Source organism: Mytilus californianus, unplaced genomic scaffold, assembly GCF_021869535.1.
Source record: "Mytilus californianus isolate M0D057914Y unplaced genomic scaffold, xbMytCali1.0.p SCAF_4, whole genome shotgun sequence".
NCBI lineage: Eukaryota > Metazoa > Mollusca > Bivalvia > Mytilida > Mytilidae > Mytilus > Mytilus californianus.
Window position 1 is genome coordinate 111,237,751 of NW_026262690.1, and position 22,057 is coordinate 111,259,807.

The 22,057-nt window shown below is 32.7% G+C and overlaps 1 protein-coding gene across 1 annotated transcript in view; it reads right to left on the minus strand.

The window, feature by feature from the left end:
- The window catches only part of LOC127739139 (uncharacterized), a 61,842-nt gene that overhangs the window by 7,124 nt on the left and 32,661 nt on the right, over positions 1-22,057 (minus strand). The gene's annotated exons all lie outside the window — the stretch shown is intronic.

Below are 22,057 nucleotides of genomic sequence, written 5' to 3' on the forward strand. Positions count from 1 at the left end.
GAACAGACATATATTCAAATATCGATTACAATAAAAATTAGGGATGTCAACGAGTACTCAAGTATTCGAGTATCGATTGGTAGTACCGAGTATCGAATACAAAAACGATACTCGGCTAATCGGTTTCCTGTTACAATATTGCTGTCTTCTTTATATAAAATTGATCTTCTTCAGAGAACCTCTTTCGGAAAAATAAATATATCACTGATTAATAATCCTAGTTAATAAAATACATTTTGTTTCGAATGCTTGTGCTAAATTTTTCATTTAAAATACCTCCGAAAATATGTGGTCTGTATCTAGGCTAACATTTTGAACTAAACATGTCTTAGCCATTCAGTTTCATTGGTACCGTCAGAACAAATATTTTTGTCTGCAAGACTGTAATTTACAAAGGTGCATAACCGACTGTCCCCAGTAATAGTTGACAAGAAAATGTTTCCAAACAAAATAAATTCGTTGCATCCTATGGTGACCCTCAGTGAACAGTTCAACTTCTAATTCTTACGACTTTGTAAACATTAAATGTGTTTTCTTAACGATTACCAAATACTATTGTTTGATATGGTTTTTCCTTGTTATAATTTCTAAATAGGTGTTCATTAAATTATATTGATTAGATATACTTGTTTTTTACTTAATTAGTACTTTTTGGTAATGAGCTATTAATTATGGTGTGTAATTCTTTGTCCAAGATACTTATGTAGATGGTTTTTCGTCCGTTGAACAACAAACCACAGAATGTAAAATACATATTTTTGTGTTTCCGTGTTGTAGATAATATTTCCGAGCAGCCTCAGTACTCGAGTATCACTCGATAAGTAATTGTTCACCGAGTGGACCTCCCCAATAAAAATATTAGTTTTCTTTCTGTCAAAAATAATTAAATATTTTTCACCAAGTTTACCCTAAGATACAATAAGATTATTACATATGGAATCGAACACACCTTTAGTTTAAATTAGGCAGTAGAAATACGTATATTTTCCTATATTTTTTCTATAAAGATTTCAACTTTTGCTTTGCATACATTCTTCATATCCGAGCGTAGCATGAGTATTTTAATTAGTTTTTCATGTACAATTTCAGCATATTTAGTTTATTTTTATCGAATTTGCATTTATTACGTATTTTCCAAATAGCTCACTTAAAATAAAGTATTACTGCGTTAACAATTGTCTTATTAGAATTATCTGTACAGATTCCTAATAGAATATCTTTTTCAACGAGTGCCTCGTTATTTATTAAGTTACAAAGTTGGTAATTTCTGACAACTGGTTCTTTCAATGGTTTAACATTGTTACATTGATAAAATAAATGGTCAAGAGTTTCAATATTATTATTTTCATCACATAAGTGACATTTTCCTTTCCATTGAAATTCTTGAATTTTTCTATTGATATCCATTTTACTGAGATTTAGACTTTTTTTTCCAAATTTATAAACTCGCTATACAAATTTTCCCATTTTGTTTGACACTTAGGGGTCTCAGTTCTGTTTATGGTTAAATGAACATATTTTGATGTCAAATCTTTAATTTCAATGATTTTACTATCTGGATTTAGAAATTGAAAGTTTTCAGAAATTTTGATTTTGTGGCTTTTTAAAATAGCGTTGAACATCTGCAAGAGTGTTTGTGGTATGGAGCTTTTAATTCGTGAGTATTCCACAATACAATTCTGTTTATCTGTTAGTTGTTGATATATTTCATTGCATGATTTAAAATCTTTGGTATTATCGTCCCATATATCAGCAATAGTTTTTATTTGACTTTTTGAGAAAGAAGAATAAAATAAAAGAACAGAGTTCCAATGTTCCCCGCGTTGCACATATTTTATCTATCCGGGGGCAATAACTAAAAAAAACCACCTTTTTTTTTGTTCTTCTTTGAAACAATTTATAAATAAAAAGCGTGTGCGGGGGACAAACAAGTTTTTTTAATTGTATACTAAATATTTCAAACAGACCTTCAAGGGTCTTACTTATAGTATGCTATAAGTTTTATTAATCAAAGCCTTAAAGGCTGTAAAAGCAATTGCTGCCATGTTAATGTTTTGAGGACTTTTATTTTTCTTCCACATATATATAAGAATTAAATCTGACAGGAGTGTTATCTAGTGAGAAGTAAGAAGGTTTAAACTTTATATCAATAAAAGACTTTAGCAGAAAGTCATTTTTAATATGTTTTATATTTCACAAGGAGACAACACGTTTACCAGGCTAAAGTTGGGGTCAAATTTACATGTGCTGAAACATATAACTCAAAAAGAAATTATCCCCTGGTAGTATTTGTAACTGGGCAATAGTTTCCTTTATTGATTTAATTTTAACAATTATCATAATTAATTTAAATTTAACCATTCAAATAAAACATTTCAACTTTCAAGACGCAAATGTTGAAAAAAGGGAAAGAAATAAAATATCTTACAAGACATAAACATGTAAAAAATAAATATATATTTCAGCTTACTAAAAATATTTTCATAATGTTACTTTGTCTTCATTTCTTAAAACTAAGTCCCAAACATTATTGCTCAGTTGATATGAGTCATCCTCATGCGGTACGAGATAACTATAATTATCATGCAATCCCGAAAAGGGGGGTCATCACAGACAAACATGACATTAAATCATCATTATACGAACAAGAACAAACAGCTCTTCGTTGCTTTGATATTTATCAATTTTCCGGAAACATTGCAAAAAATGATCTTCAATATTTCGAAAACATGTGAAATAAAATTGCAAACACGGTGGACCGTCGAGTGTCAACACACGTAGTAGACTCGTCCACTGGAAAGACGAGGATAATGGTTTCATCATTTGTCCTGCATACCCAGTTTTGATTATGATATCCAAAAGGACGTACTTTTTTTCAATTAATGAAACTAGAAAATTCCAAATTGTAAATATCTCTTCATCTGGACTTGGCATCTATCACGTTCTGTTCTGTTCTGGTATATTCCTCCGTTTTATCGGAGCACTCCACTTATCGAATGAGTATTAAAATTTGAAATACTTAACCGAAAAAGCGGATATTTTTATATTTACGATATGAAAAATATAATTTAAAAATAAAATTAGTTAGTTAAAGTGAATAAAATAAAAGTTTATAATGTCTTTGAAGATATATTAAAAGATATTAATAAAAAAAAAAAAAAAAATATTATTCACACATCACAAATTACGGCACTTGGATTCACCCATATGAATAAATAAAAAAATTTACAACCTAATGATTTCTAGTCAATAGGTGCCCTGCCAAGGCAAATGTTAAAATTATATAGCATTATCTTTTATGCTGATATTTATAGACTGAACCAGTTAGCTTGGCATCCCATGCAGACTGTTCAGACTATATTTAATATTACTGTTATATTTTCATGTCACTTGATATCACATAAAAGTTGTGTACGCTTCATGTGTAAATGGTAGCATAAATCTTGTGTCTTCCTTTCTATATTTAGCAACTTGTCTATTGGTTGATTACTCATTATGTCTAGTGCTGAGCAGTCTAATATAATTTTGAGTAATAGTTCATTATTAATAACATTTGTTGTACCACCCCTTTTTATTTCTCGTAGCATTTTGAATAATTTATCTATATCGCTGCCTAACATCAGATAGACTTAAGCAATGTAGTAGGAAATGTTCCAATGTTTCTTCAGATTCATTGCATAGCTTGCAATTTGGTTGAATATCATTTTTACTAAAGTTTGCCCTAGTACTTTGGAGCATGTAGGTACCAGTTACTAGCTTACATTTGAATTCTGCCTTTTTAGCTCACCGTGAGCTTAGCCATCACTTGCTTCCGTCGTCGTCCGTCGTCGTCGTCTGTCGTCGTCGTCGTCGTCTGTTGTCGTCTGTTGTCGTCTGTCGTCGTAAACTATTTCAAAAATCTTCTACTCTGAAACTACTGGGCCAAATACCTTCAAACTTTAACTAAATGTTCCTTAGGGTATCTAGTTTATAAATTGTATCCGAAGTTTTGATCCATCGATAAACATGGCCGCCATGGCTAAAAATAGAACATAGGGGTCAAATGCAGTTTTTGGCTTATATCTCAAAAACTAAAGCTTTTAGAGCAAATCTGACATGGGATAAAATTGTTCAATTGGTCAAGATCTATCAGCTCTGAAATTTTCAGACGAATCGAACAACTTATTGTTGGGTTGCTGCCACCGAATTGGAAGTTTTAACAAAATTTTGCAGTTTTTTGTTATTATTTTGAATATTATTATAGATAGATATAAACTGTAAGCAGCAATAATGTTCAGCAAAGTAAGATCTACAAAAAAGTTAATATGACCAAAATTGTCAATTGATCCCTTAAGGAGTTATTGCCCTTTAAAGACAATTTTACACAATTTGTTCATCAAGTTTGCTAACATTTAAAAATCGTCTCCTCTGAAATACAGGTGAGCGATTCAGGCTCTTGAGAGCCTCTTGTTTATGTCATATTGGTTATTTCTAACACATTTCCAAATGTTATGTGGATTATTGACCGGATTTTTTTGAAGAGATAAATGTTTAAGTGTTGATTTTGTGTTACATTCTATTGTCCAAATTGAAGACCAGTATTCATTTATTGATGTTTTCAATTGTTTTTTCCACATATATTTTGATGGAGGATGTTCCATAATTTCTTCTGCTTTTGACAATTGATATTTTTACAAAATTCTATTTATATCACAAATAAAAGAGTTGTCAAAATTTGAACTAATTTCTAATTCCCATTCTAATATTTTACGTTCTATCGATCTATCCGGGCGAGAGATTGAGAGAAATAGTGCTAGCATGTTTTTATCTAAAATCGACTCAATGGGCTCAGCTCCTATTAGTATATATACTGCTGCGGATGCTGTTCTTTCTGGTAGACATTGGAATTGTTTAAATATCTTCCTTTGTAATTTTTCCAGTTCAGATATATCCTTTTTTGTGCATATTTGAACCTCGAGCCCATAAAGATAACGTGGGACAGCGTATGTTTTCCATACTTTTTTAAGCACTATGGGTGACATTCCTGTTCTTGCATGTAGACCAGAACCTAGCAAGGCATATATAGTTTGTCGGCCTGTTTTAAGTCTTTCATCCATGTTGACTTTGCCATTTGTAGCTCTAGTGATACCTAGATGTTTCAATTTTTCTACTCTTTTTATTTCTTTTCCGTTGAAGTTGTATGATTGGGATTGTTGTTTTGATCCTTTAGAGACACACATAATTTCGGATTTATCTGGGTTAATTTTAACCATGTCCCTTTTGGTGTGAAATTCTATAATGCCTAGCATTGCTTGTATATCGGATTGTTCTCCCAGTAAAGCGATATCGTCCGCGCATGTTGGTGAGCCTACATGTATGTTGCCTAGCTTTGTGCCTAAATCGCTGGTGGATATTGCATTGAGAATGGTGTTATTAAACCGTTTGTACAATAGAGATGATAATTTTGCACCTTGACGTACCCCTTGCAAAATATTAATGCTTTCTGATGTTTCATTGTTCCACTTTACTTTTAGAGACAAATCTTGATAAATGTTACGTTTTGACGGGTCCATTTCATAAGTAAGGTGATCGATAAATCTTACGGAGTTATGACAAAAAAGGAAAACGTACTTATTGTTATGTGTTTTTAACAAGGGTTTCGTTCCGCTAAATTATTTGCGCAAACAAATCAACAAAATAGGTCAGTTAAGTTTGTCTATTTTTAGATTACAGGTAATCATTTGACACTACTTATAACCTGTGTAGTGATTTTGATTTTACGATAAATTTATGAATGAACGATAATTTTATGAATGAACAAGAGCACCTGGCCTCTTTCTTAGAGAAACACCAATTAAACATATAAAACCGTTTTAATAAGAGATAATTCAGTAAAATTTTCAATACTGAATCAACAACTGAAATGATTCCATATTATATTGAAACATCGTACGAAAGGAGAAAGGAATCGCAGGTATGAAAATGCACTTTTTTTCACTCGGACTTCTATGTTTTTTGATAGTCAAACGGTTGTCCCCTAAATACAAAAATACATCTACAAGAACATATGTTGAAACCTCTTAAATCCACTAACGTTTTTCAAAAGTTTCAAGCTATGTATTGCATTAGGAAACATACATAGGTGTTTAAGAATGACAGACCAGGAGCCTGTTTAACAAAATACTATGGCTTGATCTGGGCGGAGTCTCTGATTTGCGTCACAAAGATGGCCATACGCGATGGCATAAAAGCAATTGCTTTAAAAATTACACCCGTGAGAGCGCTAACGAGGCAATTTTCTATAAATTCAACATTTCCTAGGGTCATAACTCTTAAAAAAAGTCGATCGTCCATCATTATAGAACTTGTCCGAGATATTGCGGGGGACAATAAAGGTTTGCCCTGAAATAAAATATTTGAGTATCCAAATAATCGCTGTTTCTTTACATCTATTTCGTTAAACATACCCTGTGTGATCCCTGTCAATTTTGACCACGATTGTAAAGCGCTTTTGTAATAATGTGGTAGGGTTTTGATATCAAGACCTAAAATTTCAGAACATCTACACAGAAAAAGTTTATCTGCAAATATTCTTATATTTTTTACCAAAATTTACCTATTGCGTTCCAACTAGATAATGGCTTGTGTAATGCCAAATATAACGATTTCATATATTTACTTTCTATCCAACTATTCAAATTTACCATTCCCATGCCCCCTTTTTAACATCTAAACAACAAACCTTACGGTCTACTTGATTCACTTTACCATCCCAAATAAAATCCCATATTATCTTATTCAAATCTTTTTTTGTATTTTTCAGTTATACCTCTTATTTCTAACTCATAACCACACACACTGAAATAATTAAATTTTTAACAATAAGGTCTTTTCCAGAGTATGTAAATGTTCTACTCTTCCAGACGTGTACACAATTTTATACCTTTTCTAATATTGATTTCCAAATTTCGCCATTGTCAATGTTATAACCATGGTGAATACCTAGTGTTTTTATGTTATCTGTAGTCCAGTTTATCTTTTTAAAAGTAGGCTGTTTGCGTTTATTAGCGCTAATATTTATCCCTTTAGGATTTTCGTAACTAATTTTAGAACCCGAGGTCTTTTCATATGTGTCTAATATTTCAAATGATTTTCGAACAGAAATTTCATTTTTATTAAATAATTGTGTGTCGTCTGCAAACATATTTAATTTGGTTTCTAGTAACTCCCCATTTTCTTTCCCAGGCAATATGATGCCTTGAATGTCTTTTCTGTCCTTATTGCACAGGCTAAGGGCTCTGCCTGAAATTATATAAACTAGAGGCTCTCAAGAGCCTGTGTCGCTCACCTTGGACTATATGCAAATTCAACAAAAGACAATCTCCAACATTGTAGACGAGAATAGAATTAATGACAAAAATCTCTGTTTTTTTTTTTGTATCTTATATTGCTGATCATTGAAGTCTGTTTAGTTTCTCTCTATCTTTATGATCTTATTTAGCTTTTGGTCCAAACACAAAAGAGGGTAAAAAAACTCCTATAAAGAGTAACAGTCTACTAATTACAGGCATGGGGTAATGCTAATTTGTAATTGTAATGCCCTGTAATGCATTACATTTCCCCAAGTTATGCATGTAATGTGTAATGCCCCAAATTTTTTGCATTACATGTAATTTTAATGTAATGCATTACATTGGCAACAAGAGGCTGTCAGAGAGACAGCAAACCGGATTTTCCTGCAGAGGTCGAACCCTGAATAGTTGAGCAAGTATGGACACTACATTTAAACTTAAAACAGCTCTGAATTTTGATTGTGATTGAATATTTGACACATCATAGGTTTGTGACACAAAATGAATGTAGTCAAAGAACTGATATATTTGAAATTAGACATTTAAATACCTATTATGGTCCAATATCCAAAATCTAAGTACATATTAGAATCAGCATATCAAAGAACCCCAAGAATTCAATTTTTGATGAAATCAGACAAAAGTTTAATCTAGGACCCTTTGGACCTCAATGTGAACCAATTTGATAAAGGAGCCCACAATCCAAAATCTCTCAATACATGGTTAGATTCAGCATTTCAAAGAACCCCATAAATTCATTTTTTGTTAATCAAACAAAGTTTAATTTTGGACCCTGATTTGGACCAACTTGAAAACTGGGCCTAAAAATCTAATATTTAAAGAGAGTTTAGATTCAGCATTTGAAAGAACCCTATATATATATTTAATTTATGTTGAAATGAAACACAGGTTAATTTTATCCATAATATTTTCTGTGCAAATGGAAATAACTCAAACTGGATAAATAGTTCTCTAAAATAAGATATAATGCAATTTTTCAAATTATAATCAATAATATAATACAGTAACAACAACCAGTGATGACTAAGTTCTCTAAAATTAGATATGATTTAACACTCAAACATTGTTAGAATCAGCATATCAAAGAACCAAAGAATTCAATATTTGATGAAATTAAACAAAAATTTAATTTAGGACCCTTTGGACCTCAATGTGGTATTATCTTATTAATAATGAAAAGCTCAACCGTTTACAAGTTCTTAAACAGGAGGGGGGTGGGGTGACCCAAGGGGACTCACCTTATATTTCATTTGATTTGTTTTATTGTCCCATACAAGAATATATATGGTTTCGGGGTGGGGATCTTAACCATTTACAAGTTTTCAAAAAGAAGGGGGATGGGGGTTACCCCAGGGGACTTTCCCTCAATTTCATTTGATTTGTTTTATTGTCCAATTCAAGAATATATATGGTTTAGGGGTGCGGATCTCGACCGTTTACAAGTTATCAAAAAGAAGGGGGGTGAGGGTTACCCCCATGGACTTTCCCTATATTTCATTTGATTTGTTTTATTGTCCCTTATAAGAATATATATGGATTAGGGGTGGGGATCTCGACCGTTTACAATGTTCTCAAACAGGAGGGGTTGGGGTGACCCCAGGGGACTCGCCTTTTATTTCATATGATTTGTTTTATTGTCCAATACAAGAATATATATGGTTTCGGGGTGGGGATCTTGACGTTTACAAGTTTTCAAAAAAAAGGGGGGTGGGGGTGACCCAAGGGGACTCGCCTTATATTTCATTTGATTTGTTTTATTGTCCCATACAAGAAAATATATGGTTTCGGGGTGGGGATCTTGACCGTTAACAAGTTTTCAAAAAAAAAGGGGGTGGGGGTTTCCCCAGGGGACTTCCCCTCAATTTCATTTGATTTGTTTTATTGTCCCATTCAAGAATATATATGGTTTAGGGGTGGGGATCTCGACCGTTTACAAGTTATCAAAAAGAAGGGGGGTGGGGGTTACCCCCATGGACTTCTTCTATATTTCATTTGATTTGATTTATTGTCCCATACAAGAATATATATGGTTTCGGGGTGGGGATCTTGACTGTTTACAAGTTCTCAAAAAGAAGGGGGTGGGGGTGACCCCCATTGACTTCCCCTCTATTTTCATTTGATTTGTGTTATTGTCCCATACAAGAATATATATGGTTTAGGGGTGGGGATCTCGACCGTTTACAAGCAATCAAACAGGAGGGGGTTGGGGTGACCCCAGGGGACTCGCCTTTTACTTCATTTGATTAGTTTTATTGTCCCATACAAGAATATATATGGTTTCAGGGATGGGATCTTGACCATTTACAAGTTTTCAAAAAGAAGGGGGTGGGGGTTACCCAAGAGGACTTCCCCTCAATTTTTTTTGATTTGTTTTAATGTCCCATTCAAGAATATATATGGTTCAGGGGTGGGGATATTTACCGTTTACAAGTTATCAAAAACAAGGGGGTGGGGGTGACCCCCTGGACTTCCCCTATATTTCATTTGATTAGTGTTATTGTCCAATACAAGAATATATATGGTTTAGGGGTGGGGATCTTGACCGTTTACAAGTTCTCAAACAGGATGGGGTGGGGGTGACCACAGGGAACTTGCCTTATATTTCATTTGATTTGTTTTATTGTCCTATACAAGAATATATATGGTTTCAGGGTGGGGATCTTGACCGTTTACAAGTTTTCAAACAGAAAGGGGGGGGGGGGGATACCACAATGGACTTTCCCTATATTTCATTTGATTTCTTTTATTGTCCCATACAAAAATATATATGGTTTAGGGGTGGGGATCTCGACCGTTTACAAGTTCTCAAACATACACGCCGGGGGTGACCCTAGGGGACTCACCTTTTATTTCATTTGATTTGTAACATACAAGAATATATATGGTTTAGGGGTGGGGATCTCGACCGTTTACAAGCAATCAAACAGGAGGGGGTTGGGGTGACCCCAGGGGACTCGCCTTTTACTTCATTTGATTAGTTTTATTGTCCCATACAAGAATATATATGGTTTCAGGGTGGGGATCTTGACCATTTACAAGTTTTCAAAAAGAAGGGGGTGGGGGTTACCCAAGGGGACTTCCCCTCAATTTTTTTGATTTGTTTTAATGTCCCATTCAAGAATATATATGGTTCAGGGGTGGGGATCTTGACCGTTTACAAGTTATCAAAAAGAAGGGGTGGGGGTTACCCCCATGGACTTCCCCAATATTTCATTTGATTTGTTTTATTGACCCATACAAGAATATATATGGTTCAGGGGTGGGGATCTCGACCGTTTACAAGTTATCAAAAAGAAGGGGGGGTGGGGTGACCCCCTGGACTTCCTCATATTTCATTTGATTAGTGTTATTGTCCCATACAAGAATACATATGGTTTAGGGGTGGGGATCTCGACCGTTTACAAGTTCTCAAACAGGATGAGGTGGGGGTGACCACATGGAACTCGCCATATATTTTAATTTGATTTGTTTTATTGTCCTATACAAGAATATATATGGTTTCAGGGTGGGGGTCTTGACCGTTTACAAGTTTTCAAACAGAAAGGGGAGAGGGGGGGATACCACAATGGACTTTCCCTATATTTCATTTGATTTCTTTTATTGTCCCATACAAAAATATATATGGTTTAGGGGTGGGGATTTCGACCGTTTACAAGTTCTCAAACATACACGCCGGGGGTGACCCCAGGGGACTCACCTTTTATTTCATTTGATTTGTAACATACAAGAATATATATGGTTTCAGGGTGGGGAGCTTGCACATTTACAAGTTTTCAAAAAAAAAGGAGGGTAGCTGTGAACCCGAGGACTATCCCAATATTTCATTTGATTTGTTTTTTTGTCCCATACAAGAATATATATGGTTTAGTAGGGATCTCAACCGTTTACAAGATAAAAGCACATTATCAAATTGAAGGGGGGTAGGGGTAAGAATATGTATGATTAACGGACACTTAATTATGTACAAAATGTCTAATAATGAACAGTAAATTCCAAACTTCATTTATACAGTAATACTAGTACGTTTAAAACTGTATATATACAGTCCTACAGATCTTATCAGAAAACAGAAATTTTTCAAATAAATCTGTCACTCCAATGATTATCATATGCTAAAATATTTCCAAGATCTAATTAATAATAAAAATAAATCATTATCATATGCTGAAATATTTATAATATCTAATTGAACAGAACTATGGTTGTTTAACATAGTACTCTAACATAATTAATAATGTAATAATCTTCAAAATGTCTAATGATATAGCTTATAATCATTACCACTTAGGAAATAGATAATTTTCAAATAAATCTGTCACTCCAATTTTTATTCTGAGATAAGACAAATCATAACATAATAACAACAGTAAAATATTTAAAAATTCTACTTTTGGATATTAAAAATGGCGATAACTCACAAAGGAGATATACTAAAATCTTGAAAATTAATAGAGACCTTCATTAAGTCCCAGGAAACAACATATCTGAATTTGAAAAAAATTTGTTAAAGCGTTTTCATGTTATTGTGCGGACACTGTTTGGCAGCCGCCAAACCGCCCAGCCGCCCGCCGTATATCACCATTTTAATAACCGATATTTCCTTCGAAAATCCGGTTAAAAATGCATGTAATTTATGCATTACATGGCATTATATAGCATTACTTCTTGTCTGATAGTGCTATTTATTGCTACAAATTTCAGGGATAATAAGTACTACGGTTGTATTCTTTCTTTTAAGAAAATAGGAAAATTAAACACAAATCAATGTCTAGTTAAAGGATTAACAAAAAGTGTAAATTTGAACTGTTGTAAAACTTATGATTTTCTTCATCTTACCTTAATACTAAAACATAAATAATTAAAACAGATCTATTTCTAAACATACAAAAGTAAAATTGTTTTTTATTTGCAGTCATTTTATATACCATTATAGTCATTGAAAAACCAATACATGATATTTAAACATGAAAGAAATAAGTTGAATGATTGATAATTGACACCTGACAAACACCACTAATTAGTTTGTATAGCAATCATTTCTTTTCTTTTGACAAGTGAATTTGTGATTTTAAAGTAATCAATTAACATTGAGATTAAGTTAACAGTATAATAAAAAAAACATAATGGTAGAATAAATTCCTTACAACATTTCTGTTATTTCTTTTGTGAGAAAACACAGAGATGTATACTTCGAAATATAAAAGCCTGACCCAGATTAACTATCAACCTTGGCAAACTTTGTAAATCCATCTAGTATTCAGAAATATCAATTAAATGACCCAAAGCAAAACAAAGCAATAGATTCACTTTTCGAGTATATTGCTAGAAGTGATTTACTACCATTTTCAACAATTGAAAGCAAAAGTTCAAGAAATTTATAGAAAATCTTAACCCAAACTTTCAAATTCCCAGCCGGAAACATCTCTCATCTAAATTGATACAGACTAAGGCCAAGGATGTATGTTAAAAATTGTATGATAACCTTCAGGAAGCTAATCACATTTGTTTGACTGCTGTCATTTGGTCTATAGGGCAATGAAAGGATTTTTATAATTTCTATTTAATAGTTACCAAGATTGCACTATAAAAAGTTTTATATAGATATAAGAAGATGTGGTATGAGTGCCAATGAGACAACTCATGTATGTATGTTTCTTCTGATAATAAAATTTATAAAATGTAATGTGTAATATAATGCATTACTTTGGTAAAGTAATTGTAATTGTAATATAATGCTGGTTTTGTCCAAGTAATTGTAATGTAATGCATTACATTGCAATGTAATTTGCCCCATGCCTGACTAATTATATCAGCAAAATTTGACTTGTTAGTAGGTCTTGTCCTGCTTATCATTTTTGATTATTTGAGTTTCTATCTATCTATTATAATTTTTATCATATAAGTCAAAACGCCAAAAAAGGGGAAAATCGTAATTAAAGGGCAATAACTCCAATTAGGAGTCATCGGACAATTTCCCCCATTTGTCTTAATTATAGATCATGTCTTGCTGTTCATTTTTGTATATTCAAGTTTCTTTCTATTATAAGTTTTAAGATATAAGACAAAAACGCAAAACAAATTGTACAAATCGGCATCAAAGGGCAATAACTCTAATAAGGAGTCAACTGATGATTTCAATGATAAGACTAATTTGTAGAAAATGTCCTTCTGATCATTTTTGCATTTTAAAAATTTCTCTCTATCTTTATAGTTTTCAAGATAAAAGGCAAAAATCAAAAAAGTGGTAAAATTTGTCATTTAAGGGCAATAACTCCTACAGGAAATCATCTGGCAGTTTTGATGGATAAATGGTAGAGCTCAACATTCTGAACAATTTTACCCTGTTCAGATTTCCTCTTTTTATAACAGTTATCAGAATAATAGACAAAACTTGCATTTTACCCCATATGTTCTATTTTTTGCCATGTCGGCCATCTTTGTTGGAAGGCAGGGTGATCGGACACATTTTTTTAAACTAAATACCCTAATGATGATTGTGGCCAAGTTTGATTCTATTTGGCCCAGTAGTTTCAGAGGAGAAGATTTTTGTAAAAGATTACAAAAATTATGAAAAATTGTTAAAAATTTACTATAAAGGGCAATAACTCCTTAAGGTGTCAATTGGCTATTTTGGTCATGTTGACTTATTTGTAGATCTTAATTACTTTGCTGTACATTATTGCTGTTTACAGTTTATCTATATCTATAATAATATTGAAGATAATAACCAAAAACTGCAAAATTTTCTTAAAATTACCAATTCAGGGGCAGCAACCCAATATAATCCAAAATCAACATTTTACCCCTATGTTCTATTTTTAGCCATGACGGCCATCTTGGTTGGCGGGCCGGGTCGTCAGACCCATTTTTTTAAACTAGATACCCCAATGATGATTGTGGCCAAGTTTGGTTAAATTTGGCTCAGTATACATAGAAGATCTTTGTAAAAGTTAACGGACGACGAGGCGACGACGGACGACAAGTGATGAGAAAAGCTCCCTTGGCCCTTTGGTCCAGGTGAGCTAAAAAGGGCCTATATGACACTATATATAGGGCTGGAAATTGAAAAATATTTTGAGACGTAGCCATTTGTTTTAATACACGTCTTTGCATTTTTGCATTTGAACCCAACCACGAAAATTGTCCACAAAAAGTGAAAGTTTAGATTAATTCAATCTGAAAGTATTAGATGTTCTAAACAACGTCCTAGATCTTGACCCCAAACAGAGTGTATGGTAGTAGCTGTGATGAGACATTTTGCTGATTTGTTTTAATTTTTACTAACTAACTTTTTAGTTGTGTGTATTATGTTTGTGACTTTTGTTTATTTGTAATCATTCTTTCATTTGCATGTCCATTTATTTGTGTTCATTTGCATGTTGTAATTGTGTTTAGTTTTGTTTGATTTTGTTCAGTTTAGTTTTAGTAAAATATTATTTTTACTTTTGTTTCTATGAATGTTGGCCAACTGACAATCTGATTATCCTACATCTTTACAAAATTAAATTCCTTTATAACGAAGTCTAACCATCCCGATTCCATCCTGTCAAAGGCTTTTTGTAGGTCTAAAAAGACAATTATACCCTTTTCATCTTCATTATCAATATATTCTATGATATCCTGTATCATTCTATTCTCTTCCGTTATATGTCTGCCTTTAACAAACCCTTTTTGGTTGGGGTGAATAAGTTTTGGAAGGACTATTTTTTAATCTTTTCTGCTAGTATTTTTGCTACAATTTTGTAATCGCAATTCAGCAGTGTAAGCGGGTGCCAGTTTCTTATATTTTCTTGTTCCCCGCCCTTAAATAGTAGATTTAAAACTCCCTTATATTGTGAGTCCGACAATGTTTTTTTTATTAAATATTACTTGCAATAACGTACAAAAAAAAAATAATGTTGACTGTTATAGTTGTAGTCTTGTAAAGGCTGACGTGGAAGAAATTTCTTTTTCAATGAGATTTCACTTTGTTGAGGTATTTTTCATGCAAAAGCACAGCCTCACTTCTCATATCTTTTATATAAGTTAAAAAATTGATATAAGTAGAGATATGATTTGTTGTGTGGCTCTTTGAATGCATTTGTTTTTTTGTTGGTAATGGGTCCTAAGTGAGACGTTAGATTTTCTATAATGGAAAGTTCCCTCTTATGATTCTGAGTATATGCTGTATGTCTTGTGCACAACTGCAGAACTTTTTAATTACTGGGAGAGAATGATGTTTGAAGATTGGTATTTCGGCCCTTTCAACACATATGCTGACCTATAAGTCTTAGAAAATTGTTTTGTAAAAGAAAACTTAAATTATATTAAATTCAAGTAACTTAGGCTTCGTGTACACTCTTGACTGAAACATGATTTCTATATTGTAAACATATTATATTTTAACCCACAAGAAAATTGCATGACTGTCACAGGCTTTAAATATTAGATTTGTTTTACTGCTGCACATGTTTCTTTTGCAAGTTGACAATTCCACTGCTATGACGTTAGATCAAATCACTGCGGTTCACACCAGCACTTATGACCTCTAAATTTTTGAAATGTGGGTCCTCTAGATGTTATCATTTCTACGTTCTAGACGATTTCTTTTGAATCATTAACACAATCTTAATTTGTTCTTTGTTATTTATATAATTGGTTTTTGATGGAAAATATTTGATTGTGTAAACTTATCCCAACTGTTTTAGACATATTGTATCATGTCTTTCAAGACTGTATGCCCCCCTTTACATGTTTTTTTTGTCATTGTATTAATGTATCATTTATGTGCACCCTACATTTCCTTTTTATTCATATTGGTTTGATGGTGTTCCATGGATTACTAAAAATACTTCTAAATGGTGAATATTTAATGCTTTGTTCAAAGGGAGCTCGAGTGATCATTGATGTTTCAATTTTTGTGTGCATAATGAGAAGTCGTGAATAATTTATAAGATGTTTTGTATATTTCATTAAAATATATCACCATATATTTGAATTTTTTTTTAAATTTATAAAAAATCTTTTGTATTTTAGAAAATATCTATATTTATAGATATCTTATGTACTTTTGTATATTTCAGTGGATATTCTATAAAGAAAACTATGATACTTAATTAACCCATAAAAATTATTTTAACATTAAATAAATGGGGAATGTGTCCATGGGACAGATGATGCCCCCGCTTGCATATCATATAAAGTTATAAAAGGACATAACTGAAGAACGGTAAAAGTGACGCTACCCAAATTTGTACTTGATCTGAGTTTTGTGGTAATAAGTATTGTTCATAACATTTGGTTGAGGCAAACTAAAGTTACAGAACAGAAACAAAAAATTCATCAATTTTTCCATTTGGAAACAGACATAACTCTACTACAGTAAAAGTGACACCACCAAAATTCAAACTTGACCTGTATTTTATGGTAATAAGCATTATGTATAAGGTTCATAACATTTGGTTGAGGCAAACTAAAGTTAGAGAACGAAAAAGGAAAATTCAGCAATTTTTATGTTTATAAAGGGACATAACTCGAGAAGGGTAAAAGTGACGCCACCCAAATTTTAATTTGATCTGTATTATTTAGTAATAAGCATTGTGTATAAGTTTCATAACATTTGGTTGAGGCAAACTAAAGTTAAAGAACGGAAACGAAAAATTCAGCAATTTTTATGTTTATAAAGGGGCATAACTCAAGAACGGTAAAAGAGACGCCACCCAAATTTGAACTTGATCTGTATTATGTAGTAATAAGCATTGTGTACAAGTTTCATAACATTTGGTTGAGGCAAACTAAAGTTGGAGAACAGAAACGAAAAATTCAGCAATTTTTATATTTATAAAGGGGCATAACTCAAGAACGGTAAAAGTGACAAGTGACGCCACCCAATTTCGAACTTGATCTGTATTATGTGGTAATAAGCATTGTGTATAAGTTTCATAACATTAGAGAACGGAAACCAACTTTGGGACTTTCGGACGGACAGACAGACAGACGGACAGACGGACAAGGGTAAAACTTAATGCCCCCTCTGCTTCGGCGGGGGCATAAAAATAACATTTTACTACAATACATATGCATTTGGACAATTGGTACCTCTTCAGAAATGCTTGAGGTCAAAATAGTTTAAAATCTTAAATAATGAATTTTGAAAAGTTGATAGACCCGAAAAGGCTCATAAATAAAGCTAAAATCCAGACATTAGTAATAAGAGCTTTGCAAAAGGGACATATTTTTCTTAACTTCAAATCATTTACTTAATTTTATAACAGCCAATTAAAATAGAGGGTAGGTCCTGTAATAGAGGCTGTCTGAGATTGCGGAACTTTGGACAGCCACAGGAGAATTAGAGTATATTGGATAGGGACAGAAACAGTATCATATTTTCATGCCAGTACCAAAGAGAGCCTAAAGATACCAAAGGCACATTCAAACTCATAAGTCGAAAATAAACTGACAACGCCATGGCTGAATAAATGTGGATTGTGTCCACATGTGGACACAGATGATGCCCCCGCTTGCATATCATATAGTTATAAAGGAACATAACTGAAGAACGGTAAAAGTGACGCTACCCAAATTTGAACTTGATCTGAGTTTTGTGGTAATAAGCATTGTGTGTAAGTCTCATATCATTTGGTTGAGGCTAACTTAAGTAGAGAACAGAAACTAAAAATTCAGCAATTTTTCTATTTGTAAACACGCATAACTCTAGAGTGGTTGTGTATAAGTTTTATAACATTTGGTTGAGACAAACTAAAGTTAGAGAACGGAAACGAAAAATTCAGCAATCTATATGTTTATAAAGGGACATAACTCAAGAATGGTAAAAGTGACGCCACTAAATTTCGTACTTAATCTGTATAATGTAGTAATAAGCATTGTGTATAAGTTTCATAACACCTGGTTGAGGCAAACTAAAGTTAGAGAACGGAAACAAAAAAATTGTACATTATCTTAGTTTTGAGGTAATGAATATTGTGTATAGGTTTCATAATGTTTGGTTGGGGCAAACTAAAGTTACAGAATGGAAACTAAAAATTTTGCAATCTTTCGATTTATAAAGGGGCATAACTCAATAATGGTTAAAGTGACACTACCCAAATTCAACTTGATCTGTGTTTTATCAGTGGAAGGCAAAATTAAACATTGCATTGTATAAAGCATTGATTGTAGTTGATTCCTAAAGACTTGTTATGCTATGGGTGGGAACAAGTTTCAACTATAATCATGGACAAAGGAAGATAACTCCAATTTTAAAAATTACTTGAATAATGACATTGATATTTTTAGAAATTACGTTTAGTTAAGACAAACTCAAACCAGAGAACAGAAACGAAAAATTCAGCATTTTTTTCATTTGTAAAGGGGCATAACCCTAGAACGGTAATCAAAGTGCTTGTAAGCACTGAATGGTAAAGATTGCTTTAATTTATCAGTAGGAAGTAAAATTGAATATTGCATTGTATAAAGCATTGGTTGTAGTTGATTCAACTACCATTGTGCACAAAGAAAGATAACTCCAATTTTCAAAGAAGACTTTAAAATATTTTTAGAAATGAAGGGTAAAAATTGCTTTAATTTATCAGTGGAAGGCAAAATTAAACATTGCATTGTATAAAGCACTGATTGTAGTTGATTCAACTTTAATCATAAAAAAGGAAGATAACTCCAATTTTAATAAAATGCTCCGCTGGGCGCAGCTTGATACGACCGCAGAGGTCGAACCCTGAACAGTTGGGGCAAGTATGGACACAACATTCAAGCTTGATACAGCTCTGAATTTGGATTGTGATCAAATATTTGACACAGCATAGGTTTCTGACACAGAATGAATGTGGTCCAAGAACTTAAAAATTTTTAATTTACTTATTATGGTCCAATATCCAAAATCTAAATACATGGTTAGATTCAGCATATCAAAGAATCCAAAGAATTCAAGTTTTGATTAAATCAAAACAAAGTTTAATTTTGGACCCTTTTGACCTCAATGTGGACCAATTTGATAATGGGGCCCAAAAATCAAAATACATGGTTAGATTCAGCATATCAAAGAACCCCATTTATTCAATTTTTGTTGAAATCAAACAAAGTTTAATTTTGGACCCCAATTTGGACCAACTTGAAAACTGGGCCCAAAATCATAAATCTAAATACATGTTTAGATTCAGCATATCAAAGAACCCCATATATTCAATTTTTGTTAAAATCAAACTAAGTTTAATATTGGACCCTTTGGACCTTAATGTAGACCAATTTGAAAACTGGACCCAAAATTAAAAATCTAAATACACGGTCAGATTCGGCATAATAAATAAATAAATATGGTCAAAGATTTTACAAATCTAATACGCCATACTGTGCAATTAAAGATTACTTCTTGAAATTTAATATTTGAAATTTGAAAAAATAATAATATTTGAAGAATAATTCTTTTTAATTTCTGAAATCTGAAATGAGAAAAAATTGACCCCCCCACAATTTCTTTTTACACCCCCCACCCCCCTTTTTCCCCGAAAAAATTCTTTCCCTCAAAATATGGTCATAATCTCAATTCAAATTTCCAATGGAGTTTGCAACCATAATTACCCATTTAAATTTACCATAGTGCTAACTTAATCTATTTTACAATAGAATTTAAAATATGGTGTCAAATCTTTCATATGGATTTTTTTGTAAAAAAAAAAGATGCAACATTTGCAGATATTTTTACTGGTCTTCCTTTATAAATATGCATTTCTTTAAACATAATTTAAAAGCAGTGTAAGGGAAGTAATCAAAACGTTGTATTTGGATTACCTCCCTTACACTGTTTTAAATTGTCATAATTGTTCATTAACCATTACTTTATACATAATTTAAAAGCAGTGTAAGGGAGGTAATTCAAATGATGTATTTGAATTATCTTCCTTACACTGCTTTAAATTATGTTTTGTACTAAAGTATTTGTCCATTAACCAGGACAACCTTGTTTTTCCCCCTTTTTTGCCCCTAATTCCTAAACGGTTTGAGCCATAACCCCCCCAAAGCAAATCCTAACAATCCCTTTGTGGTATGGAAACTTTTGGTATAATTTCAGAGAGATCCATACACCGTTCCACAAGTTATTGTCTGCAAACTAGAAAATAGGGATTGTAATTACAACATTTGGAACATATCTATCATCTGTGGAACAGTCAACCAACTCGTGATGATATCCGTAAAATTTACGAAGGGACAATTTCACCTTCACCACTTGGAACTCTTGGTTTAATAGATTCCTTTTGAGCAGCAACCTCTTATCAAGGAAATCATGATAGGAAACACAAGCCCTTAAATATCATACCAACTAGGAAATATATTCTCCGTATGCAGGCGTTGCTGGAATGTTGCTACATAGAAATGTAAAGTTCACAATTGGGAATCTGAAATCATCTCTTTTGTTGTAAAGTTTTGTATTCAATCGACCCTCATTGTCAGAACAAATATTCACAAACCTTCAACACTATGAAATACAAAGTTATTTTCTAAGTTGGACAAAATGATTAAGACATGTTGGCAGTTGGAATGTCATGTAATTTGTTAAAGACCTTTAAGTACACCTTTTAAACTTTGAATTATATTCATTATTATTGATTTTAACTACATAAAAATAAGAGGATACTTTGAATATCTAATTGGATGGATAGCTTCTCCTTAAAATTAATTCCTACCGAATATTTAAGATAGAAATGCTTCATTTTGTAATTTTATTCGGGGTAAAAGCATTGCCCACATACACTTCAGACTAAAAATGTAAGCACATTCAACACTTTTACAACTCTATAAAATTACAAAAATAATATGCTTCGCTGAGCGCAGCCTGATACGACCGCAGAAGTCGAACCCTGAACAGTTGCGGAAATTTGGACACAATATTCAAGCTTGATACTGTCTGAATTTGGATTGTGATCAAGTTTTTGACATAATAAAAGTTTCTGACACAAATTAAATGTGGTCATAGATCTTAAAATCTATTGCGCAATACTGTGCAAATGAAGATTTTTTCTTGAAACTTTTCAAAAAATTTTGAAAAAAAAATCCCCCCAATCTTTTTGAACCCCCCCCACCCCCTTTGGAGTAATATGAACCCCCAAACTCTATCCCAGCCTTCCCTTTGTAGTATGGAACCTTGTAGTACAATTTTAGAGAGATCCATACACTTAAACACAAGTTATTGTCTGGAAACAAGAAAAATGCTTGTTTCTGGCCCCCTTTTGGCCCCTTATTCCTGCATGTTTGGGGCAATTACCCCCAAACTTAATCCCAGCCTTCCCTTTGTGATATGGAACCTTGTGGTACAATGTCAGTGAGATCCATACACTTACACACAAGTTATTGTCTGGAAACTACAAAAATGCTTGTTTTTGGCCCCTTTTTGGCCCCTCATTCCTAAACTGTTGGTACCAAAACCCCCAAAATCAATCCCAAACTTCCTTTTGTGGTATTGAACCTTCTTGTTTAATTCCAAGAGTTCCATTCACTAAAACTAAAGTTATTATCCGGAAACCAAATGTGTCTTCGGACGACGCAGACGACGACATCATACCATAATACGAACCCCAAAAAATGTTTGCGGTCGTATAAAAAGAGTTACATTTTTAAGCTACAACCATGAAATTACAAGTAAAATCAAGCCATTGGTTTGTTTAACTTTGTATTGTTTAAATATTGACACAAAGAGCAGTCGTGTAGTCACAGACGAC